Below are 13,102 nucleotides of genomic sequence, written 5' to 3'. Positions count from 1 at the left end.
AAAAGGAGAGTAGTGAAGCATGAGGTTCACTAAACTATCATTAATAATTATGTGTTTGTTTTATAATTTAAATTCATATTTTTTAATAACTTAATTGTACAAATTATATATATATACCTATGGGTTCCGGGCTCGATATTTTGAGGCCCAATGGCACCAAATTAACATTAGTAATTATGTGTGTTGATACAATTATTAACTTAATTGTACAAAGTCTGCATTTTCAACTGCCAGTATTATTGACCACTAGGCCACACAGAGGCAGATTCAGGATTTTGGCAGGATGGGTGCACTACTAAAAAGAGGTGGATCCAAGATATAAATTTTACGTGTTCAACCTTCAGTTCTTACTATTTTGCACCCATTACACCTTTGGAATTATAAATTCAAAATTAATTTTTTTTAATAGTAATTTTCTTACATCTATATCTATTTTTCAAGTTGAAAATATATAGAGATCAGTTGAACTCATTGACTATATGTTACATCATACACTGCTACTAATGTTAATATACACATTTTGTTTAATCATATAAGATTTTATGATGACAAAAGAAGAATCAAAATTTTAATGTGCGAAAATCTTGAAATAATAAATCAAACAAAAAAAAGAAATAAAGAGAAAAAGTACTTTTAATACGCCAAAAGTGACACTAGACATGTCTATCTCCCGTGGACGTCTAGTTCTAGAAAAAAAAGGAAAAAACCAACAAGATTGACATAAGATTTGACCTTGCAATATCACTTAGAGATGTACACTCAGTAACTATCACATCATATAATACTTTGAGCATGGGTGCACACACATATATTTAAGTATTTAAAAAAAATAACATTACTATACATGATTTAGGGAGGGGAGCATGAGTTCAAGTGCCCCATGGAACCCCCTAGATACGCCCCTGAGGCCACACCCTGGGATGCAAAACTATTTCAGGTTTATGTACGGTATTTTAGTTGTTTAGGTAACTATCATTTACAAGCAATTAATTTCCTTAATGCAACAATTTCTCGAAATAAGGGCGGAGCCAGCCTTTTGGTTATGGATTCGACCGAACCCATTAGCTTTGGTTCAAACCTTATATTTGTCTTAGAAAATTCATTGAATATACAGATATTATTAAGTTAGAACCCAATAACTTGAAAGAACTTGAATCCTGAACCCATAACCTTCAAATCCTGGTTTTGTCTCTAACTTGAGATAGTGATTTTATTATTTACTGAAACATGACATGGAGTAAAATCAAATGATAGTCGTTTGTACATAGCTCGGAACAGAAGGATTCAACAATCTGAATCCAAATCTTCACTGCGATAAAAATGTTCGAGGGTCAATGGTTTTGCGTTGCTGGTGCAGCAGCTTGAAACTTCAAGTAGCTAGGTGTTAGGGGCCTGACTCTTTGACATCGGGCATGACACGGTTGTAGCAAGGATTGGGCGCAATGGCCTTGCCATTAGTCTATGTGCGGGCAAAACGATCATGCGGACAATGAAAAAGACATTATCATATGGGTTGTTATGGGCAATTATTGGCCAAGTTCTTGGGGCAGGCAAGATATACTTGGCAAAGGCTTAAGAAGGTAGCATGGTTAAGTTGGGGAGGTATGGCATGGCATACGCGCAAAGTCAATTACACTGGTACTTTGGGTTGTGGCAGTGCCAAGTGCAGGCTAAGCTAAGGCGGCAGTGCGGGATGATGGCAAAGACTTTCAATAGCTAAGACAAGGCTATGTGAAGCAAAAGACAAGCAATAGCATGGGTGAAACAAGTATTGATATGGGCAAGGCAGAAATTCGGTAAAGGCATGGGCGGCCGGCAGTGGCGTCGGGTGTGTGCGAAAAAATCACAGTAGGTTGCGGACAAGGCATTGGTGCGGAGCAATATCAAAATGAGCCAAGGCTGGGCGCAATGCCAGCCTTGGGCGTGCAACAGCTGACCAAGTCAAAGGGCACTTGCAGTGCACATGCCAAAGTAGTGAGCGATTACCTTTTTGTAACTACTTGTACCCATGATTGTTTAGTGCTTGTATCCACTATCATCTCGTATAGAACATGGCCTATGTAGTTGGGGATGTCAACTACAAGATAGGAACAGATTTAGTCTTAGCCCGCCAAGTGGCAAAAGCTGTAGACAATAAGTTTTCATGTGTTGTCAAGTCCCAAAGGCTGCCTATGTGCTATAAACAGGTGCCTTTGGACTTAGTCAGATTTGAAGTTGGAATTTCATGTGAAATTTAGTAAGGGAAATAAGAGAGAAACATGAGGTTTTCTAAGTGTTTCAAAAAGAGGCTAAGGCTAGGCATTGGGCATATTTTAGTGTGCAAGATCGACTTATGATCTTGGCTACACGAAGTGGGTTGTGAACGACTTGTGTTCATAGCAAAGTGAGGATTTCCTTTGTAGATTTTTGAATTAATACAAAGGTCGAGATTTTCCCGTATTTGATTGTGTTCTCTATATATTTGTTGCCTAAATTCATGTAAGGCCAAACTTGTTGAAAATTTGGCTAAGTGTTGGGAAAGGTTGAGTCAAGTGCACAACTTAATTGTCGTGCGGGTATGACTCACAGCTGACCAAAAACGCCCCCGTGACACTAGGCTAGTTGGGGTTAATCATCATGAACAACTAACTCTCTATTTTCAACAAAACCTTTTTTTACAAATATAGGTCCAAGAATTCTTTCGTGGAGTCTCCACTACTAGAAATTCGGCAAAAACCTATCAGGGTCGACCGATCAATTTTGGTCGGTCAAAAAACTGATCAAAACCGGTCGATTTTTTAAAATATTTTATTTTTTAATTTTGTTTTTACAAAACCGACCTACTTTGGTATGTTTTCTTTGGTGTAAAAATGCGGGAAACTATTTTTGAGTCCCGCGAAATTTATTTTTCAAGAAACCGACCAACTTTGATCGGTTTTCATTTAAAATAAATTAAAATTAATATTAAAAAACCGATCAAAATCGATCGGTTAATTCGGCCGGTCATTTTAAAATCGACCGAATTCAGTCGGTAATTTTATTTTTTAATAAAATCGACCTGTGACGACCCAAAGGGTAATCACTTGCTTTCAGTTGATTTTTGTGTCTCTGAGGCCTTGAAAACCTCATTAGAGTTTCCTCGATTTGCGTGTGCAATCCAGGAGTATAGCCGAAAATCTTAAATATGAAACTTTATGAAAAATGCTAAGTTTTGATGTTAAAATGAATAAATTTAACTTCGATCAATATTTTAAGTAAACGGATCCGAATCTGTGATTCAACGATCCCGGAGGGTCTGTAGACAAATATGGGACTTGGGCGTATGCCCGGAATCGAATTCCGAGGTCCCAAGCCCGAGAAATGAATTTTTAAGTGAAATTGTTTAAGGAAATTTGAAATGAAAACTGATTAGAAAGCAATGGTATCAGGCTCCTATTTTGGTTCCGGCGCCCGGTACAGGTCTTATATATGACTTGAGTCATTCCTGTGAAATTTGGTTGAAAACAGACGTCATTTGATGCGATCAAGACCTTAATTGAGAAATTTGATGTTTAAAAGAGTTTTGAGAAATTTCATTGATGTCGAGGTTTAATTCGATGCTCGTGATATTATTTTTGTAATTTGATTATACGAATATGTCCGTAGGATGTTTTTGAGGTTGTGTGTATACTTGGGTTGGAGTTTTGAGGGCTCGGGTGAGTTTCGAGTAGGTTCTGGGATGCCTTAGGCTTAGAAAATCAAATGTTGCAGTTTAGGAAGTTGCAGGTCTCTGAAGCCTCTAGTGCGGTCCGCGAGAAATCGCGTGTGACGGTAGAGGGGCCAGCGCGGCCGCGGTCGCCTTTGTGCGGAGCGCGGTGGAGGCTGTGCTACCGCAGTTGCATTTGTGCGGTCCGCACAAGGTGCTGAACTGCAGGTCTTCAGGGAGGCCTGTGCGGCCGTGGTCCATTTGATGCGGTCCGCACAGGGGGGTCCGAGAGGGTTATAAATAAACGGGAATTTCAGTTATTTTTCACTTTTCAAAACCCCAAAAACATAAGAGGCATTTTTTCAAACAACCTTTCTTCTCCAAAACGTTGGTAAGTGATTTCTAACTCATTTTCTTCACTCCTTAACATCTTTTAACATGATTTCAACTTCAAATCAAAGATTTTCATGGGGAAAATTGGGTGTTTTGGTAGAACCTAGGGTTTTTCTAAAATTGGGGATTTGAAAATCAATTTAAGGTCCGATTTCAAAACAAATTATATATTTGGGTTCGGGGGGAAATGAGTAACCAGGTTTTGGTCCGAACCTCGAGTTTCTACCATGTAGGCCCGGGGGTGATTTTGACGTTTTTCTGGTAAAACTTTGGAAAACTCATTTTCATGCATTGCGGTTGATTCATTTAGCACTTATTGATGTAATTAAGTTACTTGTGACTAGATTCGAGCCGATTGGTGGTGGAATCGAGGGGTAAAGCTATAATTGAGACTTGAGTGGTGATCAAGGCATCGAGGTAAGTGTTTGGTCTAACCCTAGCTTGAGAGATTAGGATTTGAGTCATATTTTCTACTTGCTTCCTGTTGAGTACGACGTATAGGCATGGTGATGAGTATTTATACGTTGGTGTCAAGCATGACCGTGAGTCTTAAATTGAAAGTTGTTATGTTCTTAAATGACACTTGGGTGTTTTACTTAATGATCTTCTATGATTGAGCATTTTCAATAATTGAACTGAGTACAAGCTAAGTTGAGATTAGTTATAGCTGATTCTCCCTTGCCGGGATAACTATTTCAATATTGTTGTTCCCTTGCTGGGAATATTATTACATTGTTGTGTTCCCTTGCCAGGAAGTTGTTATATTGATTATTTTCCCTTGCCGGGATTCCTTGAAATTGTAGGATATTATGAAATGGGAGCGGGTGGTATGCCTACCACAAGATATTATGAAATGGTAGTGGGTGGTACGCCTACCACAAGATATTATGCAATGGGAGCGGGTGGTATGCCTACCACAAGATATTATGAAATGGGAGCGGGTGGTAAGCCTACCACAAGATATTATGAAATGGGAGCAGGTGGTATGCCTACCACAAGATATGAGAAATGGGATCGGGTTGCACGCCTGCAACAAAATGGAAACTTGAAGTGAAAGTTGTCTTTACTTTTCTTTTTCTGTGCTAGAAGTTATATTGTTAGCATCCTTATTTATTCCTCGATATTTTGCTTAATCAGCTATACCCGAGGCATGTTCCCCTTCCCCAGCTTTAATTGCTTAGAATCTATTTACTTTTCCGCCATGTATTGTATAATTGTACAGGATTATCTGGAGTCTGGTCCTAGCCTCGTCACTACTTCGCCGGGGTTAGGCCAGGCACTTACTAGTACATGGGGTCGGTTGTGCTGATACTACACTCTGCACTGTGTGCAGATCCTGGAGCAGCTTTCGGACAGTAGTTGGAGGGCTTCCTTCAGTCCATCCGGAGACCCAAGGTAGACCTACAATATCCGCGGGCCCTGGCGTCTCCCTCTATCTCTATTTCTTGTTTCCTTTATCTCTTGCTCAAGAACAGTACTATGTATTTTCTTTAGACTTTGTATGTAGTGAATCTTAGATAGTCTGTGGTACTGTGACACCAAAGTTTGGGGTATTGAAGTTTAAAAGTGGTAATAGACGTAGCTCTAAGCTTTATAAATGTTGACTTTCGCCTATTTCCTAACTTCCGCTTTATTCATATTGTCGCCCTATGTTTGTTTTAAAAGAGGTAATATGAAAAAGGTAGTAGATAGTTAAGGGTTGGCTTTCCTAGCTCACATTGGTAGGTGCCATCACGATTCCCGAGGGTGGGAATTCCGAGTCGTGACAAGTTGGTATCATAGCACTAGGTTACATGGGTCTCACGGTTCACAGACAACCTTAGTAGAGTCTGAGGGATCGGTATGGAGACGTCTGTATTTATCCCCCAGAGGCTACAGAGTTAGGAAAACTTCACATTTGTTCTTTCTTGTCCTGTCGTTGTATTTCCCAATACTGATTGAATTTTTACTTCGTTCTTTCGTATATGGCGAGAACACGTGCTTCCTCATCTACCGCTCAGCAGATCGAGCCCCCAACAGCAACTTCCACTAGGGGCAGAGGGCAAGGCCGAGGCAGTGCTAGAGGCCGAGGTAGGGGCAGAGTTCAGCCCCAAACAGCAGCACCCTCAGGTTGATTTTGAGGAGAAGGTTCCGGCCCCAGTAGTTCTGGTGGGCCCAGCTCAAGTCCTAAAGGGGTTTATTGCTACCCCAGTTCTTCAAGAAACTCTGGTCCGATTGGTGGGCCTCATGGAAAGTGTTACCTGAGCAGGTTTGCTTCCTATAGTACCAGCCACTTCTCAGGCTGGAGGAGGGGCTCAGACTCCTGCTACACGCACTCCGGAGCAGGTAGCTCCCCAGATTCAGTCTCTAGCGGTTCAGCTAGTTGGAGCAGTTCAGCCGGTTGTCACATCTCAGACTGGCGATGGAGCGGCGATGTTTGCCGATACTTTGTGGAGGCTGGATAGGTTCACGAAGCTCTTCACTACTACTTTCAACGGTGCTTCTTCTGAGGATCCCCAGGATTTCCTATATAGCTGCCATGAGGTTCTTAGGAACATGGGCATTGTTGAGACCAATGGGGTCGATTTTGCTACATTTTTCTTGTTTGGATCCGCCAAGACTTGGTGGAGGGATTATTGCTTAGCTAGGCCAGCCGGATCGCCATCTTTGACTTGGGAGCAGTTTACAATGTTGTTTCTGGAGAAGTTTCTCCCCGTGACTCAGAGAGAGGCCTATTGGAGGCAGTTTGAGTGCCTCCAGTAGGGTTCTATGATGGTCAGTATGAGACCAGGTTCATCGACTTAGCTCGCCATGCTCTTGTCATACTTCCTACCGAGAGAGAGAGAGGGTGAGGAGGTTTATCAACGGTTTTATTCAGGCGATTCGTCTTCAGATGTCCAAGGAGGCCGGGAGTGACATCACTTTTCAAGAGGCGGCCAATGTGGCCCGCAAAGTTGAGATGGTTCTGTCGCAGGAAGGGGGTCATGGGTCGGATAAGAGGCCCCGCAATTTAGGCAGATTTAGTGGTACCTCGTCTAGAGGTAGAGATTAATATGGTAGAGGTCATCTTCCTAGGACCTTTTAGTCAGCTCTTCAGGTTTCTCACGGTGCTTCAGGTGGTCGTGGTCCTCCGATGCAGTATTCTGATCAGTAGTCCTTCAGTGCACCACCAGCACCTATCAGTGCACTACCACTTCAGAGTTTTCAGGGTCGTCAGCCCCAGCAGCCGAAGGCTTATTTTACTTGTGGCGACACGAGGCACATTGCTAGGTATTGCCCTCGAGCTTCGAGTAGTTCTCCGCATCAGGATTCTCGTGCTATGGTTCAGGCACCAGATATTCCACAGACTGCCTAGCCAGCTAGAGGTGGGGGTAGAGGTGCTAGAGGTGGAGGTAGAGGTCTTAGAGGTGGAGCTTAGGCCGCCAGAGGTGGAGGCCAGCTAATAGCAGGCCGTCCTAGAGAGGTAGTTTAGGGTGGTGGGGCCCAGCCCTGATGTTATGCCCTTCCAGCCAGGCCCGAGGCTGAGTCTTCAGATGCAGTGATCACAGGTACGGTTCTGGTTTGTGATAGAGATGTTTTAGTGTTATTTGATCCAGGATCTACATATTCGTATGTGTCTTCTTATTTTGCACCGTATCTGATCATGCCTAGTGATTCATTGAGTGTTCCTGTTTATGTATCTACACCGGTGGGTAATTCTATTGTGGTTGATCGAGTCCATCGTTCTTGTATTGTGGTGATTGGGGGTCTTGAGACTCGTGTAGATTTGTTGCTTTTGGACATGGTCGACTTTGATGTTATTTTAAGGATGGATTGGTTATCATCTTACCATGCTATCTTGGACTGTCATGCCAAGACTGTGACCTTGGCTTTACCAGGTATGCCTCGTTTAAAGTGGAGAGGAACTCCTCGTCATTCTACCCGTAGCATTATCTCTTATGTGAAGGCTTGGCGTATGGTCGAGAAGGGGTGTTTGGCCTATTTGGCTTACATTCATGATTCCAGTGCTGAGGTTCCTTCTATTGATTGTGTGCAAGTGGTCGTGAGTTTCCTGAGTTTTTCCCTTCAGACTTGCCAGGGATGCCGCCCGATAGGGATATTGACTTATGCATTGATTTGGCTCCGGGCACTCAGCCCATATCTATCCCGTCGTATCGCATGGCCCCGCTAGAGTTGAAAGAGTTGAAGGAGAAGTTACAAGACTTGCTTGAGAAGGGTTTCATTAGACCCAGCGTTTCGCCTTGGGGTGCGCCAGTGTTGTTTGTTAAGAAAAAGGATGGTTCGATGAGAATGTGCATTGATTACCGATAGTTAAACAAGGTCACAATCAAAAATAAATATCAACTGCCGAAGATTGACGATTTGTTCGATCAGCTTTAGGGTTCCAAGGTATTTTCAAAGATCAACTTGAGATCTGGCTACCATAGGTTGAGGATTAGGGCATCTGATGTCCCTAAGACAGCTTTCTGCACTTGGTACGGACATTATGAGTTCTTGGTCATGTCAGTTGGGTTGAAAAATGCCCCAGCAGCTTTTATGGATTTGATGAACCGAGTGTTCAGGCCTTATTTGGACTCGTTCGTGATAGTTTTCATTGATGATATTTTGATATATTCCCGCAGCCAGGAGGAGCACGAGCAGCATTTTAGAGTGGTCCTTTAGACTCTGAAGGATAGTCAGTTATATGCTAAGTTCTCAAAGTGTGAGTTTTGGTTGAGTTCAGTTGCATTCCTAGGTCATATTGTATTAGTAGAGGGTATTCAGGTTGATCCGAAGAAGATTGAGGCAGCCAAGAACTAGCCTAGACCAGCATCAGCTACAGAGATTCAGAGTTTCTTGGGATTGGTAGGCTACTATCGTCGGTTCGTGGAGGGGTTCTCATCTATTGCAGCCCCGATAACTAGGTTGACCCAGAAGGGTGCCCAGTTCAGATGGTCGGACAAGTGTGAGGCGAGCTTTCAGAAACTCAAGACAACTCTGATTACCGCACCGGTGTTGGTTTTGCCCACAGGTTTAGGGCCTTACACAGTTTTTTGCGATGCTTCCCGTATTGGGTTTGGTGTAGTGTTGATGCAGGATGGCAAGGTCATTGTCTATGCTTTGAGGCAGTTGAAGATTCATGAGAAGAACTATCCAGTCCATGATTCAGAGTTGGCAGCCATTGTTCATGCATTGAAGATTTAGAGGCATTATCTATACGGCGTGGCATGTGAGGTGTTCACTAATCACAAGAGTCTTCAGTATTTGTTCAAGCAAAATGAGTTGAATTTGATGCAGAGGAGATGGTTGGAGTTGTTGAAGGATTATGATATCACTATCTTATATCACCCGGGAAAGGCCAATGTGGTGGCCAATGCTTTGAGCAGAAAGTCAGCCAGTATGGGCAGTCTTGATAATATTCCGGTCGGTGAGAGGCCGTTTGCTTTGGATGTTTAGGCTTTGGCCAATCGGTTTGTGAGGTTGGATATTTATGATCCTAGTCGAGTATTAGCTTGCATGGTCGCTCGATCTTCATTATTGGAGCGTATCCGTGATCGGCAATTTGATGATCCACATTTGTGTGTCCTTAGAGACACGATGCAGCGTGGAGGTGCCAAGCAGGTTACCTTAGGTGATGATGGAGTTTTGAGATTGCAGGGGCGAGTTTATGTGCCTATTGTGGATGGGCTTCGAGAGTTGATTTTAGAGGAGGCCCATAGTTCCCGGTACTCTATTCATTCGAGCACCGCGAAGATGTATCAGGATTTGCGGCAGTATTATTGGTGGCGTAGAATGAATAAGGATATTGTTGCATATGTTGCTCGATATTTGAATTGTCAACAGGTTAAGTATGAGCATCAGAGGCCTAGTGGATTGTTTCAGAGGATTGAGCTTCCCGAGTGGAAGTGGGAGCGGATCACTATAGACTTCGTTACTGAACTTCCGCTGACTCGAAAGAAGTTTGACGCAGTTTGGGTCATTGTTGATAGGCTAATCAAGCGCATTTCATTCTTGTGTCAGTCTCTTATTCATTCGAGAGGTTAGCTGACATCTATATCCGAGAGATTGTTCGTCTCCATGGCATACCTGTATCTATCATTTTGGACTGAGGTACGCAGTTTACCTCGCATTTTTGGAGAGCAGTTCAGTGAGAGTTGGGTATTCAGATTGAGTTGAGTACAACATTTCATTCTCAGACGAACGGGCAGTCCGAGCGGACTATTCAGATTTTGGAAGATATGCTTTGAGCTTGTGTCATTGGCATTGGAGGCTCGTGGGATCAGTTTTTGCCTTTAGCAGAGTTTGCCTAAACAACAGCTACTAGTCGAGTATCCAGATGGCTCCTTATGAGGCTTTGTATGGTAGGCGATGTCGATCTCCGGTTGGATGGTTTGAGCCGGGGGAGGCTCGGTTGTTGGGTACGGATCTGGTTCAGGAGGCATTGGACAAGGTTAGGATTATTCAGGAAAGGCTTCGTACAGCTCAATCTAGGCAGAAGAGTTATGCAGACCGCAAGGTTCGAGATGTGGCTTTTATGGTTGGTAAGCGGGTATTGCTCTAAGTGTCGCCTATGAAGGGCGTGATGAGATTCGGGAAAAAGGGCAAGCTTAGCCCTAGGTTCATTGGCCCGTTTGATATTCTTGATCGAGTGGGAGAGGTGACTTATAGACTTGCGTTGCCGCCGAGCTTATCAGTCGTGTATCCAGTGTTTCATGTGTCCATGTTTCGTAAATATCACGGCGATCCATCGCACGTGTTAGATTTTAGCACTGTCCAGTTGGACAAGGACTTGTCTTATGAAGAGAAGCCGAAAGCTATTCTAGACCAGCAAGTTCGACAGTTGAGGTCGAAGAGTTTTCCTTCGGTTCGTGTTGAATGGAGAGGTCAGCCTCCTGAGGAATCGACCTGGGAGTCCGAGTTCGATATGCGTAGCCGTTATCCTCATCTTTTTCCTAATTCAGGTACTTCTTTCTTCTGTCCGTTCAAGGACGAACGGTTGTTTTAGAGGTGGAGAATGTGACGACCCAAAGGGTCATCACTTGCTTTCAGTTGTTTTCTATGTCTCCGGGGCCTTGAAAATCTCATTAGAGTTACCTCGATTTGTGTGCGTAGTCCGGGCGGGTAGCCGGAAAGCTTAAATATGAAACTCTATGAAAAATGCTAAGTTTTAATGCTAAAGTGAATAAATTTGACTTCGTTCAACATTTTGGGTAAACGGACCCGGATCCGTGATTGGAGGGTCCGTAGGAAAATATGGGACTTGGGCGTATGCCCAGAATTGAATTCCGACGTCCCAAGCCCGAGAAATGAATATTTAAGTGAAATTGTTTTCAGAAATTATTTAAGGAAATTTGAAATAAAAATTGATTAGAAAGCAATGGTACCGGGCCCGTATTTTGGTTCCGGCGCCCGGTACAGGTCTTATATATGACTTTAGTCATTCCTGTGAAATTTGGTTAAAAACGGACATCGTTTGACGCGACCCGGACCTTAATTGAGAAATTTGATGTTTAAAAGAGTTTTGAGAAATTTCATTGATCTCGAGGTTTAATTCGATGCTCGTGATGTTACTTTTGTAATTTGATTACACGAATATGTCCGTAGGATGTTTTTGAGGTTGTGCGTATACTTGAGTTGGAGTTTCGAGGGTTCGGGTGAGTTTCGAGTAGGTTCCGGGATGCCTTAGGCTTAGAAAGTCAGATGTTGCAGGTTCAGGAAGTTGCATGTCTTTGAACCTTCTAGTGCGGTCCGCGAAAAATCGCGTGCGACCGCGGAGGGACCAGCGCGGCCGCGGTCGCCTTTGTGCAGAGCGCGATGGAGGTTGTGCGGTCGCAGTCGCCTTTGTACGGTCCGCATAGGGTGCTGAACTGCAGGTCTTCAGGGAGGCCTATGCAGCCGTGGTTCATTTGATGCGGTCCGCACAGGGGTTCTAAGAGGGGTATAAATAAACGGGAATTTCAGTTATTTTTCACTTTTTAAAACCCCAAAAACATAAGAGGTGATTTTTCAAACAACCTTTCTTCTCCAAAACGTTGGTAAGTGATTTCTAACTCATTTTCTTCACTCCTTAACATCTTTTAACATAATTTCAACTTCAAATCAAAGATTTTCATGGGGGAAATTGGGTGTTTTGGGTAGAACATAGGTTTTCTAAAATTGGGAATTTGGACCTCAATTTGAGGTCCGATTTCAAAACAAATTATATATTTGGGTTCGTGGGAGAATGGGTAACCAGGTTTTGGTCCGAACCTCGGGTTTCGACCACGTGGGCCCGAGGGTGATTTTGACTTTTTTTGGGTAAAACTTTGGAAAACTCATTTTCATGCATTAAGGTTGATTCATTTAGCACTTATTGATGTAATTAAGTAACTTGTGACTAGATTCGAGCGGATTGGTGGTGGAATCGAGGGGTAAAGCTATAATTGAGACTTGAGTGGTGTTCAAGGCATCTAGGTAAGTGTTTGGTCTAACCCTAGCTTGAGGTATTAGGAGTTGAGTCATATTTGCTACTTGCTTCCTGTTGGGTACGACGTATAGGCATGGTGACGAGTATTTATACGTTGGTGCCAAGCATGATCGTGAGTCTTAAATTGAAAGTTGTTGTGTTCTTAAATGACACTTGGGTGCTTTACTTAATGATCTTCTATGATTGAGCATTTTCAATAATTGAACTGAGTACAAGCTAAGTTGAGATTGGTTATAGCTGATTCTCCCTTGTCGGGATGACTATTTCAATATTGTTGTTCCCTTGCCGGAAAAATTATTACCTTGTTGTGTTCCCTTGTCGGAAAGTTGTTATATTGATTATTTTCCCTTCCGGGATTCCTTGAAATTGTAAGATATTATGAAATGGGAGCGGGTGGTACGCCTACCACAAGATATTATGAAATGGAAGCGGGTGGTACGGCTACCACAAGATCAGCGGGTGGTACGCCTACCACAAGATATTATGAAATGGGAGCGGGTGGTACGCCTACCACAAGATATTATGAAATGGGAGCGGGTGGTACGCCTACCACAAGCTATTATGAAAGGGAGCGGGTGGTATGCCTACCACAAGATATTATGAAATGGGAGCGGGTGGTA

This window comes from Nicotiana tabacum, chromosome 8 (assembly GCF_000715075.1).
Source record: "Nicotiana tabacum cultivar K326 chromosome 8, ASM71507v2, whole genome shotgun sequence".
In the NCBI taxonomy this organism is placed as follows: domain Eukaryota; kingdom Viridiplantae; phylum Streptophyta; class Magnoliopsida; order Solanales; family Solanaceae; genus Nicotiana; species Nicotiana tabacum.
The sequence above is the reverse complement of the archived record's forward strand: the minus strand, read 5'-3'. Positions refer to the sequence as shown.